The sequence below is a fragment of the Pygocentrus nattereri genome, chromosome 6 (assembly GCF_015220715.1).
Source record: "Pygocentrus nattereri isolate fPygNat1 chromosome 6, fPygNat1.pri, whole genome shotgun sequence".
In the NCBI taxonomy this organism is placed as follows: domain Eukaryota; kingdom Metazoa; phylum Chordata; class Actinopteri; order Characiformes; family Serrasalmidae; genus Pygocentrus; species Pygocentrus nattereri.
In genome coordinates this window covers 32,189,114-32,213,728 of record NC_051216.1, presented here as the reverse complement: position 1 = coordinate 32,213,728, position 24,615 = coordinate 32,189,114, and the positions used below count along the sequence as shown (strand labels likewise).

The window sequence follows — 24,615 nt, the reverse complement described above, 5'->3', positions numbered from 1 at the left end:
CGCAGCTGTAATGGTAATTATTAATAGCTTTACCGTTTCCTTAGCGGTGAGTGTGTCACATTCTCGTTAGCTGGATAACTGTCTCTGTCTCTCTGTATCTCTCTCTCTCTCTCTCTCTCTCTCTCTCCTCCACTGCACTGTGCAAATCGTTCATTGTCAGTTTTTTCAAACAGATCGGTTGGCATGGTTACTAGGCATCTGTGTGGCATGTCCTGTGCCTTTAAAAGCACTGGCAGGCCTCTGTGTGAGTGTGTGGGTGTGTGTGTGTGTGTATGTGCGCGAGGGCGGAATATAACACAAGCATGCGGTGATATCTGCAGCTGATAAGGCCTGTGAAGTCATGCCATGCCGGCGTGACCGTGACATCACACCCGCGTCTCTGCTGCCGCTCTCCTGCCGCCAACCACCAGCCTCCAGCCACCTAATATAGCCATGCAGTGCCCGCAGCCAGCCAAGTGGCCCAGTTCATTCAGCCGAGGACACGGGTGGGGAGGGGTGGAGGGCGTAGTTACGTCACACTGACGTCCTTCACCAGCTGACTGCCCAGATTCCAACATGGCTCAGCCCAGCCGGATGCAGTCATGTGTGGAAATGTAACCCATCTGCGGACTGTCTCCGTGCCCCGCACTTTTCCTCTACGTTCGGTGTGGTCACCTGATGTTGGCAGTGATTGGCCCATTGTGTCAATGGCCTGTGTTAGGTTTTCTCTGGACCAGTGAGGAAAGTGTGACTGCCCATGTGTTGATGAGTGCTTACTCATTATAGAAATGTTTGTGTGCTGTTTGTGTTCTTCATAATTGCCTCATTAGTTTGCTAGTCACAAATTTGATTATTTGGCTTTCTTTGTAAACACATTTTGGATTTGTTACACAAGTCCTCTTCAAAATGAATTAGTCTTGATTGTACTGAAGAACATACTGATACTATAGGTCATGGAATACTTGCTCATAGACTTGCAGATGAAGTAATAAAGATGAAGATAAACATTAATTTAATAACATATGCCTTAAAACAGCTTACTGAACCTGAACAGATACAGTCTTATACACATGTTTAGGGTCCCCTGGTCAAATGACATGTTTTGTTGACGACAAATTCATTTGCTAAATTTAACACGTTAAACTCGGAAAATAAATAGCAACTGTGCACTAAAATTTGTAGAACAACAGCACATTTATATTTGTTTACTGTAGAAGATGTGTGTTTACATCTGGCTAGGGTGTTCAAACTTTTGCACAACTGTAAGAAACCTCTTCCATACCTATTTTGTAAAACAAGAATAATGATCATAATGATAACAATCATTGTAATGTACTTTGTTATTATCGCTACTCACTTCTAATCATTTAGGAATGACTTTCTAATTACATGTTGATGACAACAGTTTGGATAGTGCTGTCTCTCTGGACCTAGAGCTCTTTAACTCTGCTCCTCGCCTCCTGAGGTGGAGGCTGGTGAGGTCTCAGTGAAGGTGAAGAGGTCAGTGGGAGAGGTCCTAGACTCTCTTTAATCTTTACCTTTATGGAGCTGTTGGCAGTCCCAGCTTACACCTTCTACAACAGAGGAATGGCAAGAATGCATCTGTATTCCAATGAGAGCTTCTTATCTTCATTATTTGCAAAAAGATAGGAGCATTCCTGCCTTTCAGTGTCGTATAAATATTACCTTACACAGATTAAAGCTGCAATCAGGGTGTTTTTTTGGACTAAATACTGTTTAAATTGACTTGTGTTTAATTTATAATTTATTATTTATATTGCAAAAAAATACATCTAATGTCATTTGCACACATTTTGAACAGTTTGAAATGGGATGGTTTCACTTCTGCTGTTTATTTTTAAAAACTGTTTACAGTGAACTGAACAAGAACAACTAAAAGGATTTCTTCATAAAATATAGTCATTAAATTTAAGAATTAACCCATTATTTTCTCAAAGAAATTGATGCTCAAGGTTTTTAAATCAACAATCTGCAATTTCAGCTAACCTTTAACCTTTTTTTCACCTCACCACAAATTCAGAGTTAGGTCTGATTACTCGGTTTATAAACTTTAAATAAAATCAAATAGAATTTAATTCAAGGTGCACCCACATAAAAAAGATAAGGAATTTTCTGCATCATTTCATAGTTAACATGTAAACATAGTACTTCAGAATGGTAAAATGTAAAATATACCATTCTAGAGAAACGTTAGGACTGTCCACAGTATTGGTGATAAGAACCAGACGTCTGAAGTGTTTAATGCCTCTAAAAGCTCCCTAACAGAAAGCCTTTATAAGACACAGTTACAAATATGTTTTGAAGGCCACTCTAGGCAGAGAGGTACATGAAGGATGTTGTGAGGGAAAATAGTCCCCAAAGAAACCTTATTTCCAGATTTACCAGCATCAACATTACATATAAAACTCAGAAGGCACAACTAAGCTCACTGGTCATTTTGGATATTACATTGTAAAAAGTGTTTCATCAGATCTACCTAAAAAAATTACTTTGTGTGGTGAGAAGTAAATGAACGACTTTTATTCAACCTAAATAAAGTTTGAATGAATGATTCTTTTTTTTAGTTGAAAATGGTTTTAGTTGAATTGCTTGCTAGCACATACAGTATTTTGTTTAGGTAGATCTGATGAGACACTTATTACAGCATAATTAAAATGATTATATTTGCGCTGTAGATGTTATGACCCCTGGTTCTTATCACCAGCATTGCTGAGAAATTTAAGATGATAATTTTCTTCACGATGCACACATTTCACATAAACCCCTCTGAATATCTTTGTTCACATCTCAGTGACTGAATTATGCAGAAATGTTTAGAAACCTGTAAAATTCCCTTTAACTTTACACATTGAATATGCCACAAGTAACAGAATAAATGGAAATATAACAAATTATATTCCAATTAAAACAATTAGTAAGAAATAGCTGTAGATGCATTTTTTAACTTTAACTAAACACTGTAATCCACAATCAGTTGACTTAAAAAATATGAATTCCCACATGATAGAGAGAGATTTCGCTCTAATGGTCCGCTCAGCCAATGATATTCCCCAGCCAAAATACCACACATGTATGTCAGTAGAAGTCATGTTATCTAATATCTAAGGTGGTAGTTAAGATAATTCCTAAAGTAGGAGCACTCCTTTACTCCCTCTGGAAGTAATTCAACCCCTAAATGAAACAAGTGGGAAGCACAGGTCTTTAACGGCAGTAAGTGCCCCAGCTTGCTCTGTAGTTACATTTCAAAGCTCCTGAGTCACCAAAATTCAGCCCACTGACAAGAAAATGAGCAAGAGAGAGCGAGCGGGTTTGAAAAGCAGAAAAACGACACGCTGACACGTTACGATGTGTGATTCACCGCCACCTCCTCCCCTCTATTTCAATACAAGCTGTCTGTGCTGTGGTCGAGCTCAGTTTTACCATCCAGACTGACACAGCGGGAGAGCGCGCACACACACACTCACACACAACACACAACACACACCGTCTGCCATGTACAGACTGCCATGGAGATGGAGAGATGAGCAGCGAAGAAAAGAGATCTGAGGGTACTGATAGTATGTAGGCTACTCATTCAGACAGGATAAAACAATGTGTTTATGTGCAGAGAAAGCTTAAGAAAACTTTTACCTGGATGCTTAGTAATATAGAACCTATAGTCACTATAATTAATGTAGTCACTGTCAGGACAAAACACTGTCAATTAGATAGATAGATAGATAGATAGATAGATAGATAGATAGATAGATAGATAGATAGATAGATAGATAGATAGATAGATAGATAGATAGATAGATAGATAGATAGATAGATAGATAGATAGATAGATAGATAGATAGATAATATATTCAAAAAGACTTGTTAGAAAAGACTAAAAGACTAGATGTTAGAAACAACACAAATACAACAAACTGCAAACAGATAAACAATTTATTTACCACTTCCAAAGCTCTCCTCAAGAAACCCTGGACCATAGCATTTCAATTATTTCAATATTTCATTTTTGTGGGAACAGGAAGACGTCTTTAATTGATAAATAATATACTATAATTATCTTTTTACTAGTTTTCTATTTAGCAGTTCCTTGAAAAATACAGTATATTATTTTGAATAAAGCATCTTAAACACCTTCTAGTGTCTAGCTTATACTATGTCAATAATATCCAGATATTCTTGAATAAAGTAACAGCAATTATTAATATAGAAAGTGATCCCAAATGCTTGCAATTCCTCCCTCAAAATTTGAACCCCTCCTCTGAAATTATTGTATTATAACTTCATTGTTAGTGTTTTATAGCTTGTTCAGTGTTTGTAGAATCATCTACAGCTCATCATTCTGAACACAGCTAAAATTCCTTCATTTTTACAGGTTTCAGCAAATCGAACCTCTAAAGTTGTAGAGCAGTAGCTTCATAATAATAATAACAGAATTCAGACTATCTGACAGCTTAAAAATCCTGTAAAATGTATTTTTACTGAAAGCTAAAACAAACATGTCTTATGATATTTTAATTTGTAAGTGAAGTGTGTGGATATGGGTCATTTTCCTTCATACATGACTCACTGTGCCGAAGAGCGACGGTGGGCGAGGAGCTGGGTGGGTGTGTGTTGGAGTGTGTAAGGAACCGCTGGGGTGTGTGAAGCAGGGCTGGGCTTTGTGTGTGAGTGAAGCGGGCAGCGGTGGGCAGGCAGTGAGCCGGGCTGTGTCGGACAGAGGGGGTAAAGCAAGGTTTTGTATGTGATCTCCGCCTGGCCCAGCCGGCAGCGCATGGGGGTGACTCACTCACCATCTCAGTGACTAACAGCACAAATATGGCAGTTTAAAAGTAGTTTCAGCGCCACTGTGGCTTCCTCACGGCCGCCCAGAGACGGGCAGGCAGGTGGATTGGTAATTTCTTTTCCTCTATCTCTCCCTGTCTGTCACTTTCTCTGCTTTATTCCTGCTGAAAGGTGAGCTGAACGTATAGTGTCACGGCTCTGCTCAGTGTAGGCTTTCCCTGAGCCCGTGTGAAATCCTGTACTTTCTTGTCATGGATGCAGAGGTGCAGAGGTGGCTGCTGGAGATGATGCCAGCCAGTGATGGGCTGCAGATGAAAGAGATCGAGCTGGCCAAAAAGCAAACTAGAATTGTGGCCTTGCCTTTATTGGATTTCCATAAGCCATAAGGATCATATTAGTATGGGTTTGTTTCATTCAGGGCACAAGAATCTGAATATTAGAAAAGGTTAAATATGTAACCCGTTTTTTTGGAGACAGCGTGCTTATTTTCACTCTCCATAAGCAGATACACCAGTAAAATATATTGTCACTACTTTTTGTAGTGTTTTCTTTGTTTCTTTTATTAATGTCATTAGGAAATGCCAGCTGATTTTCATACTGTATGACCATTTCATGATGAGTGGATCAATAGAAATGAATCCAAAGGGCATGGAACACCGTCTTGTTAGATTAACATATATTAAAAGCTTTTAAGTTATCATTTCAGAGATGGACCAATAGAAATATTCCAAAATAACTTGAAATACCATGTCATCACTTTTACACATATCAAAAGCTCTTTAGTTACCATTTCAGAGATGGACCAATGTACCAGACCCAATATGACTTGAACTACTATTTTGTCACTTTAGCATATATTAAAAGCTTTTAAGTTACCATGTCAGAGGTGACCAGTAGAAATGATTGAACATGACAAGGCCCAGTCTTGTAACAACAACATATATTAAAATGTTTTAAGATACTGTTTCAGAGATGGACCAAAGGAAATGATTTAAAACTTGTAACGCTATTTTGTCAATTTAACATGTATAAAAAGATTTGCAGTTGCCATTTCAGAGATAGACTGATAGAAAAGTTTGAAAAACAATGTGATATATTGTTATGTCACATTAACATATATTACAAGCTTCAAGTTATCATTTCTGAGATGGACCAACAGAAATCAGTCACATTAGATATAACAAATTTTTTGAAGTTATCATTTCAGAGACGTACCAACAGAAATGCACTAAAATGATATGGAATACTATCTTGTGACATTAACATTCATTAAAAGTTTTAAGTTACCATTTCAAAGATACAAAGTTTTGTTATGGCAGCAATGATGTGTTAACCCTTTCAGTTTCCTACAGCTCCACAGCTGCATACCTTATATATTGGCTCCATAGTAGTTACTGTGTAATTAACAGTAATTACTAGATAATAAATCCTAAGATTAGTTTGAGCATAGGATTTAAGGGGTTAATATTTATGGCATAATGTCTAAAGCGAAGCACTATTGCACGGTGAGGGGTTTATTTCTTCAGCTGTACATAGTCATAGCTTGCGTGTGAGGTTTGCGAGGGTTCCCGTGGAGAGAGCGGTGCTGTACTTCATAAAGCCTCATTAGGCTCACTGAGCGAGGGGGAAGCGGCTGGACAGAGAGTGCCAGACGTTGGCCTTATTTAGAGACACTGACCATTCTTCAGGCTTGTAGGCAGGGGAGTTTCCTGCTTTGGAGGATCTGCGGCTCTCTCTCTCTCTCTCTCTCTCTCTCTCTCTCTCTCTCTCTCGCTGTCTTGCTCTCTCTTTCAATTCTCCACTCCTACCCTTTTGCGCCGTTTTTTTTCTCAATGAGTGTCCTCTGTCTAACCTCTCAATTCAGAGTGCTGAAACAGGACACTGCCCTGAACAGTGATAGGCTGCCGGCAAAAATGCTCAGCCCCTCTGAGCAGAGCTATAAAACCTCAGCGAGCCGGCCTGCAGCGTCTAACCACCCGAGCAGAGGAGCAGAGAGAAAGAGAGGTAGACAGAGAGAGAGAGAGAGAGAGAGAGAGAGAGAGACAGAGAGAGAGAGAGAGACAGAGAGAGAGAGAGAGAGAGAGAGAGAAGGGAGGGTGGCTCTAGAGGGAGGGAAGCAATGTAAATGTGAAAGGGAGAGGGAGGGGAGGAGGGAGGGAAGGCTAGGCTTTTAAATCCGATGACAGTGATAAGGGTGATAGTCAGCTCTGGCTGAAGCAGCGGAGAGAGGTGTTTGGCTGAAGAGGAGAGAAATCACCTCTGGCTCCACCACCACCACCACAGCTATGGCTACTGCTGCTGCTGTCACTTTAAGACTGTTACTGATTAGACGCCGAAGAATGTGACTGGAAAGACAGAGAGAGAGAGAGAGAGAGAGAGAGAGAGGGGACGAAAGAGAGCGAGAGACTTAGAGACAGAGCGTTTCAGGGGCTGGCACTCCTACGGAGAATGCCGGTAATTGAGCCGAGCTGAGTGGAGCACGTCTTTTATTTTCCAGCAGTGAGTTAGCAGTAGTTCCGGAGCAATGACAGCCTGTGAATCTGATCTCTCTTGCTGTCTCTCTCCCTCTCCCGCTCCCTTTATCCATTTGCGGCTCCAGAAGAGGCTGGACTTGGGGGGGCAGTCGGAGGAGACCCGGCACATGCACAGGCAACACCGTTCAGCCATCAGGAAATACTCCTTTCACCCAGACTGAGTAAGTGAACGAAGGGGGGAAGAAAAAAAAAGAAAGCACAGGGCTGGCTACTAATGGATATCATATGGTGCACGTTAAAATTGAGAAATTGTTTTCAGATTTGTGATAACTAGGCTGAGAACTGTTCTGAAACTGAAGAGAGCGCAGGACAGGGACTCTGACAAATCTTACAATTTTGAAATGACTGTGAAAGAAAGTTATATGTTAAGGCTGTATGTTCATGAGTATGAGTCTGAGTATGTTAGTGAGTGTGGCTTCGACTGCCATTTATGAAGTGTTCTCGTTTTTCTCAATGTGTCACATGAGGAACCTTATAAGGGGGAAATTACTGTAACTGAAACTGATTCTTGAGCTGACAAGATAGGTCAGGCTGATCTGTGCTGTGACTGCTTCTTCTCGCTTTAAGGCTGACACAAAGCTGGTTTACATGTGGTAGTGCCTTTTTAAATTTTTTTTTCAGGGGGGGGGATCCCCCATGGTGGCTGTCACAATGTGTTTCTCTCCCCCCGGGTGTCCCCCTACTGAGTAAGCGCATGGCTTTGCGGCTGCTTCTAGTGAACTCAGAAGGAGGAACAATGTATACAGTATCCTACACAGCACAATGCCACTTCTTTATGAATGGGCCAGCCAAAAGCCAGTTCTGATTGGTCAGTCACTCTCGGGTAATCAGAGGACAAACTCTCTGGTTTGCCGGCCGGCCCACTGGCTGTCACTGGGTGGGTGGAGACACTGGTGTTTAGATTTACAGTACCTTCTGCCTCTCACTGACCAGCTGTTACAGTGACGCTGGGCCAGCGAGGCTGTGTGTCCGTGTGTGTGCGTATGTGTTCATGAGTCTGTACGGCTCAGAGCGCAGAATGAATCAGTGGTCGAAAGGTCTGGGCTACGTGTGTTTGTCTATGTGGACTTAGTCACTGGACAAACACAGAGTATGTATAGACAGCCATGCTGGACTCGAACTCCTGTCCAGCTGTTATTCTTCAGCATCCAGAGCAAATGCACAGTTGACCTTCGTAAACCACCAAAAAGCTTGCGTGAGCTAGTTGAGTAATTTCAAAGCTATGGAATTCAGGGACGTCTGACATATTTTCATCTTAGAGTAGAACCATTTTACCATGCACAGAACCATTTATACATTCAGGAGGTTCTGCCCATTGCGCCTACAAAGAAACTATTTACAAAAGAACTCCAAGAGTGCTTTAAGAGTGTTATTTAAAGGCTTAAAATGACAATATGGCAATATGTTGGTCAGTATGGTCTGTATTTTGCATATATACTGGTCTAGTACATAATGGTCAGATAATGATTTATATATATATATATATATATATATATATATATATATATATATATATAGAGAGAGAGAGAGAGAGAGAGAGAGAGAGATACCCCAATATTCTAAAATATTCTAAAAGTAACTAATGTGCAGATATTTGCCACAAACGTCTCTGCTAACTGCTAACTTACTAAGTCACTTTGCAACTCAGCTATACTGACTAAAAGAAAATGGGCAAAGTCTGCTAGGCTGCCATCTCACACACTAACCTAATTATTTTCCTGCCGGAAACTACTGCAAACAATGGCCACCCTAAAATTAGACCTCAAGGCTAGTGGCCACCATCGGAGACCCCAACCGGAAATAGAGGAGCAGGCTGTGGGGCGTGGGGAGGGTGTGTGCGCGTTTCTGTTGGACCAACGCCTCGTCCCGCCAGAAAGGAATGCGCCGGTCACACGTTGACCCCTGTGCGTGCGGCCGTGCTCTCACCGGAAGGTGCGGCCCCCTCCCACCTCAGCCTCATACACCCTCACGCCCTTTGTGCTTTGGCGCTACACAATACTAACCACTCCCAAACCCCTCCCTCCAGCTCAGGCAGGCTCCGTTCACACGGCCGCCCTACACGTGCGTTCTTTCTGTGGATTACCCTACGTGAAAAAAAGGAAAAAGAAAAAAAAGGAAGGCGAGTTGGTTTGTGAAAGTCACAAACTGGCACGCTTCCGTCTGAGAAAGTGCTTGCTGTTGGTCTAAGTGCTAGCACAGTCTTATCATGTTACAGGGCTTCCGCTGTCTCTGATAAAAACCTGATGTACAGATAGTATTCTGATGACTTGATTAACTTTGGGGACTGGAACAGATAAAAGAATTCAGCCCTTCCTCATTAGCAAAATTCTTAGCCACATTATTCTGTCTAATCATACCCCTGATGCTTTGACAGTAAGTAGCATAAAATGTGTACATGTTGATTTGTGTCATCATGGAGTTTTTGAGGTCACACTTCTGCAGTAGTTGAAGTTTCGGTGGCCATGGTGAACCATTAGGTTTTTTTTTTTTTGGAAGAGAGAATAGAATGCTCATTTTTCACTTGTGCTCTGTCATACGCTACACCTACACTCACTGTGGCAGGAGTGGCAGGTGGAAGGGGGAGTGCTTTGCTTACGTTGGCACGTTCCATCAGGGTGGAGAGCTTAAGGTAACACGTATATGTATATAGGGGTGTGTACCTGCAACAGTGATGTCACTAAGTAGGTCATTGTGCCATGCCCACCATAAATTTGCCATAGGGTCAAGGTTATATAACATGAGTAAGGTGAGAAAAGATTTTTCTCTTTCTGCTGGCCTTACACTTCTTCGTTTACACAACAACTGAAGTCTCTCAAGCTTAAAAATGCATGGTCTTGAAGACCAGTATGCCTTAAGCTGCTTGCATTTCCTCCCTTTTTGTTATCACACCTAACTGCTGTTGGTAATTACAGTTGAGATATGGTAGGAGATACGATAGTGTGAAATTGAGAGTTGGGTGTGTATGTGTGTGTGACGTGAGTGCTCAGGTAATGGCAGGGCACACATTCACACACACCCTGCTTTGTGTGTGTCAGCTTGCCCATATTTGGGCAGTGTTTCCCCACCTGGGCAACACACAGGAGATGCACTGAATTCCAGTAAGCCCAGGGTGGTCAGGAAGAGGCTCCACAAGTGGAAACATGTCATGGAAAAGAAGAATCAATGGAGATCTTTCTCCAGTCTTTCTCTCACCAGTTTTTGTTGTTTTGGCGCTATACTGAAGCACAGATCTGATATGAAACAGTGTATATGAGGTTAAAGTGCAGACTGTCAGCTCTAATCCAAGACAGTTTAAATCTACATTGAGTGAGTCATATAGGAATTCCAGCCCTTTTTATGCTTAGCTCCCCTCCATTTTAGGGGGCCATATGTAATTGGTGTCTCAGTTGTTTATTGTGTAGCTACATCATTAGTTCATGTAAAAAAACTTACAATAATGTCTAGAGTTGATTCTAGATGTGGTGTTTGCATCTGGAATCTGTTGCTGTTGTCTCTCAACACAAGGACCAAATAAGTGTTGATGCCAGCAAATCATGTGGCTGTGGAATGTGAATAAATCAATCTGAGACATAACCAAAACACTAGCTGTTAAAATCAACTGTTTGGTACATTGTTAAAAAGAAAGTATGCAAGAATGACCATGAAAGACCACAAAAGTGAATGGCCAACAAATGCTTTCACTTAGGATGTCTGTGACTGGCCTTGTATGCTTTTTTTTTTCTTGATCTGTTTGAATTAGACTTTTTAAACTCACACATCACACTGCGTAGGATAAACACAATAGCATATTTCTAGAACTTTTAATTGAAATAATATACTGAAATATGCCAACATTAAATTGGCTTGGCCAGCTCCAATCAGGCCTATTTTCAATAATATATCTTTCATCCCTACTTTCAATTATAAAGAAAAAAAATATCTTCAACAATTTAAAATATCAAGAAAACGTTCCAGGAAGTAGTGATTATCATAAAATAAAGAATACACCACTGCAACCTCAGTAGATTTGGCACAACATGCAAACCACTGTTAAGTCTCAAGAACAGAAAAGTCAGGTTACATGTATTTATTGAGGATGTGTCAGCTGATGAATTCTGAAGTGCACAGAAACATCTCAGGAACATCCTAGCAGCTCAGATTCAACCACATGCCTCAAAATGTATTGGATGCACTTTACTTCACAGTAAGACATGAAAACTGTAGATAAATCAGCTATGGAGTTTAGAATGCTTTTGGCTGGCTAGATCAATTACTCAACCATTGACAAAAAAAATTAACCATTGATAAAGAACAATGTCAACAAAAACCCAATGAAACAATCAGGAATCAGGAACTGAAAATGATAGCATTATAGTCTTGTCTGGCTAATCAGCACCAAGGTTTTTATGTTAAAAAAAAACTCTTTCTTTCTATGTGTGTGTGTGTGTGTATATATTTATATATATTTAGCAGTCATTGGTTAGAAGGGATTTGCATTTGAGGGTATGCATAAAAAAGCTGGGATTCCTACATGATTCAATAAACATATACATGCCCTGAAACTAAAGCTGACATGCATGTACTTCAACCTCAGAGCCATTGTTTTGTTTCAAGTCCAACGTGTTGGACTACAGAGCCAAAACAACAAAAACTGTGTTGCTGTCCAAATAGTTCCAGGCTGCAGTGTATATTCTTGAGGTTTTTCTATCTCAAGGGAGAGAGAGAGCTGTTCAAACAGAATGCATGTTTTGTTGAAGGCTCTGATTTCTGTAGGCCCCTGAAACAGCCTTGTGGATGCTTTTGGCGGAAGCATTGGAGCTGGAGCACTGGCAGCCCCACTGAGAATCTGCTCCCAAAACTCTTTACTGCCTTCATGATGTGCGCTTGGGGTGGATGTGGTTCAGATATCAGCGGCAGGGTCAGCATGCTCTGAAACAGAGTGAGCATTATTGCTATTTTAAGGAGTTGTGCTGCTCTAATGGAGCAGAATTTATCGGCCTTCATTTAGGCGTAATGCTATACGCTTGAGCGTGGTTCAAGAGCGCAGCTGAACCTGGGGCAACTCGGGGAGTCATTCACGCTGGAGGATTTAAGGTCCAGAGTGTGTGTGAGTGGTGTTCTGATGAGCCAGATTCCTTCATTCAAGTCCGTGACCCTTCCAAGAGCTCGTAAAGGGGCTGTAGCCTCTGCAGTGTGCCAGCCCGCTCCCATCAACACTGCAAAGGGGTTTGTTCTCAGCAGAACTGTAATAGTGAAGTTTCCAATGGCTCAACCTGGACGGCAGGTTGAGTGTGTGCTCTATCCTCAATGGGTGGTACGTCACTATACTTAGCCGAGCGGTGAAGGATTGCCTTTCACTTTGAACTCGACCCATCCATAGAGCTTCACTTTAATAAGAGCCACATTAAAGAGCCATAAAGCACATGGACATCCCAGCCGTCCTGTCAGCCAGCCTTCAATGGCAGGGAACTCTCATGTTCCATGACCTCTTAAGAGAAATGGAGACTGTGCCTTTCCCCTGGCCTCTCACTGGTTAGCAACATTTTAGAAACTGGTCAGAACCAATTACGCTGATCCCTTCCAATTTCAGAGCAAATGGCCTTATCTGATAGGCTCCTGGGCTAATGAAATTACATGCTAATTGGTGGAAAGGCGAACACACGAGCAGGGATCTGTGTCTTGCCTCTCCATGTGTGGGGCGAGTAGGCTTAGGGGACTGAAATTAATCTCTCCCAGGCCTCTGATGAAGGCTCAGATCCCTGGTGAACCTCTAAATATTGTTGTATCAGTGAAACCCTATCAAAGGAAATTATCAACACCAGGCCGCCCAGACACAAGCCTTCACCGAGTCTGTCACAGCTGAAGTCTGGCTTTTCTTCAAATTGAATTAGACTTTAACAACAACCTGTCAGCTTCTGCAATGAAAAGGGTCCACCTCATGGCAAAGGCGATATGTCTGTGTTTTGACCGGCATACCCCCACCCTACCCCCACCCTCTTTGTGCGGATTGCTCTGGGAACAGAGCCATGTTCAAGGCGCTCGTAAGTGTATCTTCACAGGAAGTCCTGACAGAAACTGTAACCGACATTTTTTAGACGGCTTCCACCGTTGGGACAGGAAGGTGTGGAAGACAGAGAACGCAGTGAGGGTCTTCAGAAGAAAATCGATTTCGGCCAGAGTATGAGTGCTGACTGGCAGAGATATAGCCACGTTGACATTAAAGTGGGAGTACTGCTACAGTGCCATAAGTAGCAAAAAAATGTCCAGTTGGCTGTGATTGTGTCAGTAAGGCTCCTGATAAAAGTTTTAGTGAAATATCACAGGACAGCGTGCACTTCTTTTTAAATGATCACTGTAATGTGTAACTATGACATGCAACAGGCTGTAGGTCTTGCTTGTACCTCCATTATGATCTAAATGCCACTAGCCCCCATTTATTATCTTGGAGAAAAATGTTAAGAGGTTAAGAAGGTTTTTTTTAATTGACATTAAATACACTATTTTGGTGAGGTCTTTTAATCAAGAATTGACCATCATTAGTCAGCCTAGTCAGTTAGGCCTAAAGTCAAGAAAGAAGCTAATCAAAACAACTGTTATGAGACTATCAGTAGTTACAGTTCTGAAATCTGAGTGGCTGAGCTGCATTCAAAGCTATTCTAACACACCTGTTGTACGAGCACTTATCACAGAGCCGGCCCTGGCCAATGTGGTGCCCTAGGCGAGATTTTAGTTAGTGCCCCCTGCATTATCAATCATTGGGTTTATACACTCACACAGACACTGCAAAGCTTTATGTTTTTGAGTTTTTTTTTATTTTAGAACAAAAACAATGGTAAAACAGTAAAATCAGTATTAAAGAAACAAAAAGTAAAAAGTAAATGAATTATAAATATAACTGTATAACAATGAATAAATATAAAGGTGTTGCACAAAAAATATATTAAAACTATTTTACATAAAGTAGTGCAGAGAACAACTTTCTGCTTATTGTAGAGAGTCTCTAATCAAGGAGGATTAAGACCTGCTTATTTAGTGAAAATGGGGGGGGGGTCTTTTCAAATTTCTTTAATGAGTTTAGGGAATGGGGTAACTGACGCTATCACTTGCTAGCTAGTAACTATTTTTCTGAAAGGAACTTTTACTGTACAACATACATATGGTTAATTCACCATATTATATTACCTGATAGGTGTTGTGTGTTATTATTGTAATAATCATTAATTTGACTAATATTATTATACAATGAAGTTAGGATTATGTGGACTTTGCTTGTTTTCATATTTATTCATTGTTCATGTGTAAAAAAAAACAAAAAAAACATGCACGCCAGCGCCACCCTGGACAGATGGCGCCCCTAGCATTTGCCTATATCACCTAATGGAAGAGCCGGCCCTGACTTATCAGCACACACACCAACTTTGAATTTTGGATTAATGCAACAAGATATTAAAATGTGTTCCTTGTATGGTTGTGGAATCCTACTGATAAGTGGGGCCAGGATAAATTTGGCCCAAAACACGATTAAACATAACTGAAATGAAAACCCAATATAATGTGTTCACGATTATGCAACCTAAAAAGCTGATGAAATAATTTGTGATGGTCTACTGAACGTTTTATAGTCTAAAGTTCTATAGGTATATTTATCAATCATTACTAGCTCAAGTTAAAACTAACATAAATGCCATGACCGGGGCTATCTTTGGCTCAATGCACTATTGTCCTAATTTTGTCCTAATGTCCTAATTTTACGCACTCATGTGTGATTTCCTCACACTGCCATGCATCACATTCTCTCAGAGAACATGGACGAAATATGTCATTGCTTGCTTTGGATATGATACATTGTTTTAGTCATTCACTCTCAAAGTGGTCCTAAAAACAATTTTTAGTAAAAAGTTTCCTACCATGCCCTCAAATGTACAGTTCAGAAATGTTCCTCAATTTGAATGTTAAATCACTTCAGCTAAGAGCTGCTGTTTTTGGTAAATAAATAGAACTAAATTAACATTTTAGCTGGTTGAACAATTGTGCATTTGTCAGTGAACAGTTACCGGTTAACTGGTTAATCATTTACATCCCTAATATACCCCATTAGGATGGAGTTGCACAAAGAAGTATTTATGTAGATTAGGTCTCACGGCTGGTAGACAGCTGTTCATGCAGCTGTATTGTACATGTTTTTTTCATGAAACAGTTGTTTGTTTACTGGCGCACCTGTCCAGTGTCTCCTGATTAACTTCAAATATTCTGTGCTTAGTCATTTGACCTTATTGAGCTCACTGATTGGAAATTGCTTACAGTGGGTTGCATGAGATAGTAGTGATTTCAATTGGTTGACCAATTGAAGCAAGCAAAGTAGAACTGTACTGCAAATGACAAACATTGCATGAAGGTTGTATCGTGTAACCCTGGCCTTGCACCCAAAGAGGAACACACACACACACGCACACACACACTTGCACACCCATTAGCACTTACTCCCCCCCTCTCTCATCCCCTGCCCCCCGACCATTGCCCCACCTCCTCTGCTGGGAGAGGGTAATGATTCAGTTCCTGTTCGGTGGCAGAGCACGTTGACAGAACTTTGGTCAGGGGCTCGGCTCTTGCTCCTCTCGAAATGTGGATGTGGTCAGGCTCAGTCATCTCTTAGGCAGCTCAGAGGAAACCCACATCAACTGAAACATGCTGGGGCTCCAGGAATAGCCCAGCCAGCAAGGCTACCCCCGCCACCCCCTCCCTCCTCTCACCTCCCCACCCACTTTCAGCCCTCGAGCACAGATAGTAAAAATAGTGAGGAGTGTGAGCAGTACCCAAAAAGCGAGTTGTGGATCTGCCAGACATCTGCTTCACCAACAACATCAACACGATCCACAGCTAGCTCAAAGCTACGCACTGCTGATAGAGAGAAACGCAAGTTCAGTCAGCATTTCTTAGTGTTAGCAGATATTTCTAAGGAGCATTCAGAGGACGTTTTCTTAACAGATGAATGTGAGTAATGAGAAGAAATCCAAAAAAGAGAATGAAGTTTGCTCCTAAGTAAGGGTGTAAATCTGTGACCGCATGATCTAATTCGCCCATGATTGTTTAGGAAACGATTCAAAGCATCACACAAGCTGAAATTTCTCAAAGACTTAATTCAGTTCAGTGTTTTGGTTTGATTCAGAATCATTAAAAAATACATTACCTACATAAATATGTCTGAGGGAGCTATTTACACAGCTGTGGAATATAGGCAATAAAAGTAATTTAACAAGCATTTATATTTAAAAACAGCCAATGAATAGCACATTTTTTGTTGAATATTTTTACAGTGATAATTGATTGATTATGATAATTGATGCTGTATTATTACCACCTTCTAAAGAAGCTATGTAGTAGATTTCACTTGATTGAACAGTAAACATCTCTGCACACCTTGGTGGCTTCAGTCTTGCTGTGATTGATCCTAAAGGATTCTGTTTTTCTTTAGGTTTAAGCTCAGTACTTGTTTCCTTTTGATCATCTACTCTTGGATGAGACATGGTTTGAATCAGTGGTTCCTTGAATCAGTCTTGGTCTCTGTAACGTTAGTGGGTGATAGCACCTTGTTCTCTTCTTTATGTCTTTATCTCTTTGGAAGTAGATGAAGGTAGATTTGTCGCAGATCTCTTAGTCAGAAGAGTCAGTATGCAGTGTTCTTTGGCTTAGAAAGATCTTCCCTGTGGAGCATTGATAGATTAGCTTAAGCTTCATGCTTTTTGAGAGGGCTGGCTTGGTTCAGCTCCTTCTCATTCCTAAGGATTCCATTTTTTATTATTAGAGGGTCATGCTCCTCCCATTATATGTCAACCTTGACCATTAATACTTCTACCCAACAATAGCCATAGATAGCAATGGGCCTACTGGCTGTCATTTAGTCAGTTTACCAATAGCCCGCTCAGAGTGAGTTCTACAGCTTTTCTGAAGCTTTTGGAATATATTTATATTTAAATGTGTTAAATTTAATATTTACTCAGTGTTTTTCTTTCTTGCAGGTCCAGATTGTTCACAAGGTCCAGTTCACTTCACAAACAATCACTTCAAATTCTTAAGTAAGTCATTTTACATGTGTAATATATTTTGTTTATATATAAAAATGAGAAACTTCAGCAGTGACATATTTGTTGCTGAACATTTGGTAGAAATGACATGCCTAAACATACCTGAAAATGCATCTTTATTCATATATTATCACATGATTCACACAGGTAGAGGAAAAAATAATAATAACACTTTCCTGCAGAGTAGCAATCATAAGGCTATATTAAACCTACATAAGCCCTTCATGCCAACTGATATAAAACTTCATTAGCATAAAGGCTTATTCCAACAAGCATCAGTTGTGATAAAGGCTGAATTTCGATGTTATTTTACCCCAGAAAATGTTGTGACAACTGATGCTTGTTGGCATAAGCCCTTAAAATGTATCCATAGGTGTGTCGGTTTTATGTATTACACAAAATTTTAAATTACACAAATGTTTTCACAAAAAACACCAAATAACCTATTCAAGATAATAATTCATTGAGTGGTGATAAGTGATAACCATTAACCCCTTAACATTCCAGGTTTATTTCATACAAAGGCTTATTATTCAGTAACTACAGAGACTTCAATGCAAACTAATGGAGCTATTCTTAGGTTATAAAAGTGTGTAATAAAACTTTGGACTTACCCATGGCTTGTTAAGCGGTTAAAGTGTAAAAGTACTACACAGCATCTGAACCACTCTAAACGTTATTGATTTGCTGAGTTCCAGTTGATACCTAGTTCAAAATAATTTACATTGTGGACAAGATTACAGACTGTACCTCTTCCTAACCTACATAAGACATCACCCTGATTCCACTGGGCCTTTCTCTGTCCATGTATTGTCTGGCTGGCCAGCCCCCGGCTTAATGTTATTTCTGGAAGATTATGAAGGAATGTGCCAGAATCCTCCTGGTGTCTACAGGTCATTATTAAGTTCTCCAGGGTGGGGGCTTGTCCCTAGGGGCCGACAGCAGAGCTGCAGCAGGAAGCAAATACCTCCCTAGGGAACCTAAGGCAATACTTTCCTCCATCACACCACACACATACCACATATCACTTGCTCATATAACTTTGCCATCATGTGCATCGGGGGCGAAATTTAGTTTGAATGACAAGCAAACAAACACGTTTGAAGTGATGAATATTAACCCAAAGATTATGAGTTTATATCTGATACTCAGCTAGTAATATCAACTAGCACAATATATCCCTAGCATTAAACCCCTACTCTAGCAGCTGCTTTGACACTCAGTATCAGTACGCATACTTTTCAGCCAACTAACTATCAACAGAGTTTATTAAACTGGGTTTGGAACCAATTAGAACATTTGTAGAAATGGCAAGCCTGAGCCTACCACATCTTCAGCATTGGAGGTAACATAGCACAAAGAAATGTGTTACAGTAATGTGATGATGCAATTAAAGCGTAAATTTCCTCTATATAGATTATCCATCCATGTTCTTGTACATAATGTGCATTTGCATGCACAAACCTGCAACAGCTGACTGTGCAACTTTGTGAATGTAAGAACTACAGAGGGAATAGGGGAAGCGGCATAAACTCTGAAAGTAGTTAGCATCAAACCATGCTAATTTGAAACTGATGGATAACAGGAACAAGAACAGCTCTGTAAGCCTTACATTTTATTCATAAATATTTTATTTTGAGGTAGCAGTTTTTTACCTGTCTGCAGTGATGAATTTCTATGTTTTAAAACAGCATAGGCTGGTGATATTTTTAATTAAGCTTAACTGGCTATGTGTTGCTAAAAGACACAGATAGCAACAGGCCTTCTAAATGATGTTTACAGTGATTGGCTATTTGCTTTTCAAGTAAAGTACTGAAAATGCTATTGGGTTTTCCCTTCTTCTTTCCAGTCAGTTAATTGGTTTTTAGAGACAACAGTAACGCAGAAGCAAAGTAATGAGTAAAAAGATTTCGTTATGTCATAAGTATCCCTTTACAGATTGAGAGAAGTAATTAGTAATTATTAACCATTATTAACAGACTACTAAGCTATAGCATTGTAGAGTTTCATGTTGGAGCTATATGGCTGACAGTGTCTTAAAATACCACAATGTGTTGTCAGCACAGCTTATAAATCAGACCACAAACACACATTCCACTTAGTCAACATGTTGCAATTTTTGCACTAGCTTCTTGGAAGTGACAAGTCTGACTTTTTACTTTTTTTTTTCTTCAGTGCTCACGCTGACCATTTCTCTTTAGGGACCTCTGCCATGACAGTGGACAGCTCATTATTGAATACCGAGCCTTATAGCTTTATCCTAGTAACTTTGTATGGAGTATAGATTATGGTTTGGCCAAGCAGTTTAATGGTGCAGGAGAGTGTATACTGTCTCTTTGCATCTCTGTGCCACCCTTAGCATGTGGGCAAGCATTACCCACCAGAGGTTGTGCCAGAGGCTGCTTATGTATGCAGCCGCTAGACGCTGACAGCAATAGCAGGGACAAAGTGCTGGAATTCAGAGGGGGGACGGAGAGGGAGAGCATTTCCCTTAATGGAGAAAAATTGGAGTCAAGTGACCATCAGCTGGTCAAAGAATGTTTGATCAATACAGTCACAAGGTCTCAGGTATGCTGAGCTGGAGCCATTACAAGAGGGTGCGGAGAGAGCGCCTTCATCCGCTCTGTCTGCTGAATTCACTCAGGGGTGAGGAGGGTTGTTTTGAAGAATTACCATAATCTCATACAAACTTTCACATTCGTCTTATAGCATCCGATGAAGCAGATTGGTACAGCACAGGTCAGCATGTTGGGACGGGGACATCCCCAAGTGTTGTCTAGTTTTGACTGTACTTGCATATGTCCCAGCAAAAGCTTGAAAGAGATTGCAAAGGTTTACTGCTGGTTTTATGCTAGAGTGTCATGAATTAACTTCTTGTGACTACATTTGTTATAAAATTTTGGTTCACAATGGTCAAAGACTATGCAGATCAAGCCTCAATCATTCCTGCAATTCTTAGTGGTGATCTTTAGCCTTGTCCAGGGTCATAAAAAGGTCTTTCCATTTCTTTCCAAATGTGTAAGTCAGAATCAAAAATCATTGTTTTTTATTCATTGAAGTTACATACAATGGAGGTTTATCTTTGACATGCAAGAGGTGACACCATATACAATAATACCGCGTACAGCCATATGCAAAAGTGTAAGACAATTTTAAAAAATATAAGTTACGAGGTGTTCTTATGCAAAACAGACACCACTATAAGAATAACAGCCCCAGACATTGACGTTTCCACCTCTATGCTTGGTTGGAATTTATATCATTCTGTTAAAAGTTTACCAATGGTGAAAAGGTGTCCAAATACTTTTGGAGGCCACTGTATTTAAATACTCGGTTCAGCATTTCTGAATTCGACTCATTCATAAGAGCACAAAGCATTGTCTGAACAGAAAATGCCTGCCCCCCCCCCCCCCCCCCCCCCCCCCCCCCCAGCCGGAGCAGGTCTGATTGGTTAACAAGGAGCGATGAGCACAGAAGCGCTTCACATGCAGCGGAGCCACAGCTTCTGTCTGTCTACCTTCCTGCCTGCAGGCTAATGGAGAAGAATGAGAACTATTTGCAAGTCTTAACAGCGTGCTTAGAAATGCCCATCAGGAAATTATCCCCACACCCACCCCGCTGCTCTGAACACAAGCCTAAAGAGGGACTGTCCTCACGACTTCATATTGCCTAACCACCTCTTTCCCCTCCTCTCTTTCTCAGTGGCCGAAGGCTGCGAAGGCGAGGAAGACTTTGATGAAGACTGGATGATGAAGACATTGCCGGGTGGTGAAGCTCCTGTGCCATGCTGGTTTGTTCATGAGGTGCTCAGTAGTCAGTGTAGATCCTGTGTTGCAATCAGCAGCTACATCTGGCTACTGGGTCTCTGATGGCATTCGACTTCCTGTTGGCACATTCCTTTCAGATTGTGTGGTATGTTATCACAATGTGGGCTTCATCCTGTGACCACACAGAATAGCGCTCTTTCTGTGTTACAGGCACTAAAGAAGGCCCTTATTGGACCCCTCCCCCCTGCGTTAGCTACTACCACCAGAACGGTGTCTCTGCATTAGACGTTTGACCTCTTTGTACATCTCTATCAGTGTGCTGTTTTCTGCCCTATTGTTTCTGCAAATAATTTGACATACATTCTGCCATATGGAGGCATTGTTGAAGCAACCCCAAATTACTGCAGACTCATGTTTTGACACAGCGGCATTGCACCAATGAATGGATCCAGCCATTGTCTCTCTGCTGATTGTTGAAGATTCAGTTTGAGTGATTCAATGACAAAGGACAAAGGCGAGATGTCACATTTTCTATGTGATTAGGCTGTCACAGCGGCTGTGTGTTTTGCGTGAATGCCTTCAGTTGCTGACGGCTGAGAAATAATGAACGTGAAGCCGAGGACCCGTCACTTTTTTCCCTCGCGCGAGCGCGAAGGATGGATCCTTTTGTGCTGTCCTGAACCTGGCATACAATGTAGATTTCTGTGTGGTACAATCTACAGCTACATTGTCTGCTGGGTTTCAGGCTGGCCAAGCATTCTTCTCACCCTACCTCCAAGTTCAAAAAAGTGAAACGGTGAGTAATGATCCACACTTTAAATGTGTACAAATATGAAGAACACAATAAAAAGAAACGGAATGCACATTGATATGGCTGCATGTTTCTCATTATTTGCTTGGGGGAGAGCGTACAGTGTGGAGTATTCTATTTGAGTATACATGCTTTCAGTAATGGTGTTTACAGGGCAGCAAGGTCCATCATGAGACTTGACAGACTGTCAGAATTTCTCCAAGGATTAAAACCAAATCCTGGATATGCCAACAGTGTGCTCTATCCTTAGCGTCATTATTCATCTGTGAGATTCTCTTTTCTCACAACACAAAAAATAAACCCACCCGAACCTAAAACGTGACACAAAACCACACCTTCCCTTCCATTCCATCCCACAATAAGATTTTATTTTAAGGAACACATATTGGGGGTTATTTGAGGTCTTTTTATTTGTTCAGTGAAGTCCAAATAAGATACCTATAAACAGTTTATTCACTGTGTATTAGGCTTTATTCATTATGACCTGTATTAGTACATAATTGGAGGTCTGTTATGTCAAAATCATGAATAAACCCATTATTGTTCATAATTATGCACATTAAACACTTTGTTTTGCAAGTTAATCACCTACATTCACATATTATTGCAGTATAATTGGCAACATTTAATCATACAGGTAAAATGACTTCTAGAGGTTATAGCATTACAGATGATAAGAGTTTAATAAGTCAGAAACACTGAAATCTTCCATAGAGTAGTCATCACTAATCACTAAATAAGTTTTCAATAAGTCAATTTGCTTCTCATAATCTAACATGAAAATAATTTTGTGGCATTTTGGTAGCCAAAAACATATAAACTGGGAATATTTTAAGTTTAAATCAGTTTTAATAATCAAATGCAGCAACAGTGAAACTCTGAAAGAATTCAGGTTTTTGTGTAATCATCAATAAGTATTAAATTTGTGATGCAGATTTACTGAAAACTTGTTTAGTGCTCTTTAGCCTCTAACTCCTGTTGACTAAAAATTGAAAATATGGAACACAGCTCTACCTGGAACCTGTAGAAATGATATATCACCAATTATACACTAATGAGATGAGACAGGCTTGTTATTACAAGCTCTTGTGTTTTTTTGTGGGTTATTACAGCCAATAATGCAATTATTAGCATTTGTCATATTAAAGATATCTAATTATGTCTTAATGTATGTTACAGTGAATAAAGTGTAATGCACTTCAGAAACACAAATGTAATAGAAATGTCATTTTACTCAAAAAAGCATCATGTTACAAACTAATGTCAGAAATAATTGATATCCCCTGATATAAACGTCATGTCAATTTGACATCAAAGTTGACAAAAAAAATGACAGCCAAGACCTATTGGAATAATCCAATTCACAAAGATTTATGTAACTTATGTTAGTTATCATGGAAAGCTTATGTAGGTGTCATGTAGCCTTATGAACAATGCCCTATAGCATTAAAGTGTTACCTCCTTTTTTAGAACTTTGTTCATTGACTCTTCCTATGAACAGTGACAGTACTGACGCAACCCTTCACAGGAACACTGAGCTGTGTTTCCCACACCCGCGCTGCATTTCATTCTCCATATTTCGATGCTATAATAGCTATGCATGCACAAGCTGTTTTCACCACCTTATCACTGCAATACAATAGCTAACCTGAAATGAACAAATCACAAAGCCATCCACATTAATACAACAAATAACACTTCAGAAACACAACACATGCATGTTAACAAAAAAGAATAAACAGAAAATATATGAAAGGTGGGAGCACCCTCTCAATGAACGCTGTCAATAGAGCACACAATGTGGTTCCCAGCGGTAGTTCTACATTTGCAAGTCTGTAGCATTTGCCATTTATTCTATTGTGCCTGGATATGGCCTGCGCTCAGCAGGGGTAGGCAGCCAGCACAAAGCCGGCAGAGTCGGGCTACAGCAGGGCGTGCGCTAATGGCCTGGTCGGGCCCAGGTGTTTCCAATGATGTTGCTTCCCCTCACACTACTGTTTGGAATGTGGAGGCAGTGCAGGTGGTCATGGGGGCCACATGTGTGCCATAGCCCAGGCCACCACTTCAGTGAAACAACGGGAAAAAAGTCAACACATCCAGAGCTGATCCAGGAACAGGCAGCTTCCCTCTGTCTGTTGACCCTTACTAGAGGCACCGCAGTGCAAGTATGTGGTCACTGCTAGGGTTCAAGTAATGACAAGGTCAGGGGCCCCTGACTGCAAGGGGTCTTAGACCACCAGGTCTGTGGTAGCTCAAAGATAGGGTACAATCCACTGCATATGCAAAAATTAGATGAAGAAATAGCTTTTGAATATGTAAATGAATGAAATAAAGGAACCTCAGTCCATAACCTGCAACTGAATTTTAAATAAAACCCCTCCTACTCAAAAAAGTGCAAAAGCTATGCAGGAGACACTAGGCTATTGCACAATAATTAAGCATTTATAATATTTTTTCCAATTATTGTTTTTTTCCCCAACCTTGTGCAAACTGTACACGATCTGTTTATTAAATATATTTTTCAAATTAATTTTTTTAATCATTATTTTTGCGCTCATGTCAAAGTGTAGGTGTCCTCCAAAGAAACTCAGGGGCCTAGTGAAGCCATGATCTGATACTGGCTCCTGCAATTTAGTTTTAGCACAGTACGTTGATTTTAAACA

General features: G+C 40.5%; 1 long non-coding RNA gene across 1 annotated transcript; it reads left to right on the top strand.

The window, feature by feature from the left end:
• Nucleotides 1–6,977: 6,977 nt before the first annotated feature.
• LOC119263607 lies at nt 6,978–21,160 on the top strand. The gene is made up of 3 exons (XR_005130382.1): nt 6,978–7,474; nt 17,309–17,365; nt 21,077–21,160. It is a non-coding gene; the product is annotated as an uncharacterized LOC119263607 (long non-coding RNA).
• The last annotated feature ends 3,455 nt before the right edge of the window (nt 21,161–24,615 follow it).